We start from the raw sequence: 3,931 nt of genomic DNA on the forward strand, positions 1-3,931 counted from the left end.
GGTCACGGACAGGGAGAGGATAAACTCTTTGTCCCAAACAGTGAGCGCGTGCTGGACGCCATCTAAGGTGGGGAGATATTATAACTCTGCTCTGGAATGTGATTAGCATCCCAAGAGCCAAGGTAGGCGGATCAAGAGGAGCTAAAGATCACAGGAGACTACGCAGGAAGTCCAGTCATCCAAGGCTGTGGCACTGGCATTGGCGAGAGACCCCTCCTCCCTCACCTCACTCCTTCAAAACAATTTTTAAAAAGTGTGGTGGATTATGGTTGGTGTAGCTCACACAAGAGGGAAGGACACACAGCATCCTACAGGAAGTCAGGATGATACTGATGGCGGGAGAGGGGTGCAGCATCAGTGTCAGGTTTACAAAGTAGACGTAGCTCTCAGAAGACAAAGTCAAGACAGATGACGTGTGGTTAGAGGAAGGTGGGGGAAAAGACAAAACAGGACACGTAAAGGGAATGAAAACACTGTCTATGGGCTAATTGGAGGGAGGATATAAAGGCAGAGGTGGGACAGGTGATGGGGGAGCAGGTAAGGATCAGTCAGAATAAAGCAGGAGGAACAGGAACGTGCTTTCTGAAAGAGGAACCCCGCATCCTGGGAGCTTTTAAAGTCTACCCATTTTAGCCACAGGTTAGGTCCACATATCACCAATATGGTTCCCAGTTCCTCTGGAGTGGTTTAAAAAGTTGATGTAGGGGAAAGACTGTTAGTAGTGGCAAAGGAGAGCTAAGGGTGATTAACAGAGGACTCCCTTGATGGAAGCATCTGTGTTGTACTATTTCCAAGGACGCAGGGACTTGGGGAAGAAAAGCTAGTATTGTAGGATCTCTTGACAAGTCCGTTAAGGGGCACATGTGACACTTTTCAAGAAAATAAATAAAAACACTAAAACTTTGCAAATGTTGGAACAAGTTCAATGTTGATGTAAATGATACCAAAGGGTACTGGTGTGGTTTTCACTGGTTGCCTGCTTGCACTTAGCCCTGCAGTATGTTGTGGAGGGTGATGTCAGACCATAGAGCTTACTACCTGGGTGACCTTCAGCAAGGTCCTCAGTGCCTCTGACTCCTCTTCTGTAAGACGGGAATAATAATAATACTTACATCTTTCAGTCGTTACAGGGGCCAGGTAAGATAAACTATGTAAAGTTTCCAGCATATAATGGGCCCTTGATAAATGCCTCTTTCCTTCTGCCATACTCTGAAGAGTAGTTGCAGAGGTGGGACACATGAAAAAGCCAAGAAACAAAGCAAGCAGTAAGCAACAATGTAAGGAAACTGTAAAGAAATGTCTCAAGGAACTGTCATGCTTAGGTACCAGGTAATGGTATCGTTGACATGCGGGAGAAGGAAAAAAAAAAAAGTGGAATCCTTCACAATATGGCGCAAAAGGGTGATGCTGAAGATTTTTTTAAGGCTTTAAGTTCGTAATGCGGTTCATCTGCAATGGGAAAACTGCTGGTTAAAGAAAATATGAGTTTTAGGGGATAGACAACAAAGCATTTCCCCAGGCTCAGTATGGAAATGACAGCAATCCAAGACCACCTGAACTGTGAAAGTCCAATTGTCAGAACCGTCTTCCTGGGATATTTTGGTGGAGGACTCGGAAAGGACTGAGATCAAGGGTCCAACTTATAATCACTTTATAAGTTTTATGAAACAGCAAAGACAGAAGTGAAAGGGGCACAAGGGACCAATAGGAGTAGAGTTGGGGACTTGTGGGAGAATATTTTAGAAATAAGTTAGACAGAGTAAAAGAATTGTCACACAGAGATTAATGATAAAATTAAGGCCACTTAGTAAAAAAATAAGAAAAAAATCTTTATAAGGAAGCACATAGGGACCCAGAAAATGGATAAGGGATATTTTGTGCTCTGAGCTCTCTTTATTTAGCAAGTCTCCAAATGTAATATTTTTAAATTAATAGAGTAGGATGGAGAGAGGGAAAAAAGAACAGAAACAGACAGCAGAATGGTCATACAAAGAAGTAGGTATGGCAGTTGGGCAATCATGTCATTCCTAAAAGGTGTTTTCAGCGGGTTGGTTTTAGGCAGCTCAGTTTACATGTTGCTAAAAGATTTTCCAATTCACACCATGGAGACACAAACCACCACCCCTGACCAATGAGGGAGGACACAGAGGGTGGAAATTCAAGCCATTAAGAACCATCAGCCAGGCCTGTGGCATTTCTGGAAACAGCCAAGTTGATACTGGGTTAGGGACTTGGCATTTACTTGTGTCAGTTGTTTCATTAGTACCTTCAAAGGCAAGTTGGGTGCCTGTCATGTCCAGGCGCTGGGCTCGGTAATGGGACCACCAGTCCCTGCCCTTGGAGCTTTAATTCTGGAGGGGAAACCACCACACAAACAGCTGTGGTTCAAGATGATCACTGTTTAGGTGGGGCCCTGGGGAGGCTCAGAGCTGCACCCAGAGGAGCACTTGGACGTTATCTAGTCCCCCAATTCCTCTTACACGTAAAGAAACAGAGGCAGAGAGAAATCAAGTCGCTTGTACAAAGCCATCAGACGGTGGCAGAGCTAGGAGCAGCACGGTCACCTGGAAACGAACCTAAAGCCTCACTCAATATACTGCCACACAAACCAGTTTTATTTCCGTAAGCAGTTCGGTGGCCTCCACAACAGTGTCCAACCGCATCAGTAGAGTGTCGTATTTCAAAGTAATATATCAGATATTTTTAGCAAATAGATTCTACAGGTTTCATTATAATGCATCCACCTGCCTTCCGTCTGCCCCATTCCCCACCTTCAGTGACCAGGCAAATTCATCCCCCTCCCCCCAAATGGGGATGCATGTTTTAAAACTTTAAATAAATGCTACAGTCCTATCTCTAGAATTTTTCCGAATGCCTTTCCTTCATCAGTGCTGCTGACTCTTCAAATCCACCAAGACTGCTCATTCGATTAATGGTTGGTTCTGCTTCGAAGCTTCTATCCCTAAGGGCAGAGATCTGCGTGAAGATTCTGCACGAGAAAGATGCCACCACACTACTTCTGTTGCCCGAGAGTAAACCTTGACCTTGCAGGGGCTAATATCCGTCTCATGACCTTTTTTCCATGTGGTGCTTGGTTCCCACTGACTTCCAAAGGAGCAGCAGATGGGCATCGGAAGGCAGAAGTAACTCAGGAGTCATTACGTGAGGGTGTTCTCAGCTGAGGGCCCTAGAGTAAACAGTAATTATGCGTTCCTTCAAGGTTACTCTCAGCCTGAGATGGGGAAAGGAGAGAGTCCGGGATGACTGACCACGATACCCTTAACGTGAACACGCGTGCACAAACACACAGCCTGGTCCCAAGTCTGAATCTGGAATTTTCCCCTAAGAACGTGATGTTGGCTCTACAGGTCCCTTGAAATATACAAACCGGGCCCCCTTGGAGACCTCAGAAGTTGCTCTTACCTATTCCCATTTTTCTTTCCTTGCTAAGCACTCCCTAAATATGCACCATCAAGTATATGGAAAATAAGCAATCCCCACTCAGTTACGTTGTACAGGAGGAGGAATTGGCCCTGCGCAGAAAACACACTCTAGTGACTTCACTGCACTTACGGACACACAAGACAACCCATCTAAACCATTTCCAACCTCACACCTGGACTTCAGCAGCCACGTACGGTAGGCCACGGAGAAGAGATTTCCATGACAGATGACAGGCTTGGGCAGATCACCCCAAAGCCCAGGCAGGCACTGGGACAATGCCCACTTAGTTATTGGATATGGAAGTGCAGGGAATTGCAGAGGACCCGGTATGTCTTTAAATCACCTCTAGAGTAGCACCTTCTGCTGCATTTGTAAGTTACCCAGGGGGGCTTTGGGAGGAATGGAGGGAAACTTTGAAAGTTTCCTGCCTCTTGGCCTTTTGGGCATATGGGACCCTAGAAAATGATGACGACAGCCAAGATGTCAG

This window comes from Physeter macrocephalus, chromosome 11, assembly GCF_002837175.3.
Source record: "Physeter macrocephalus isolate SW-GA chromosome 11, ASM283717v5, whole genome shotgun sequence".
Taxonomy (NCBI): Eukaryota; Metazoa; Chordata; class Mammalia; order Artiodactyla; family Physeteridae; genus Physeter; species Physeter macrocephalus.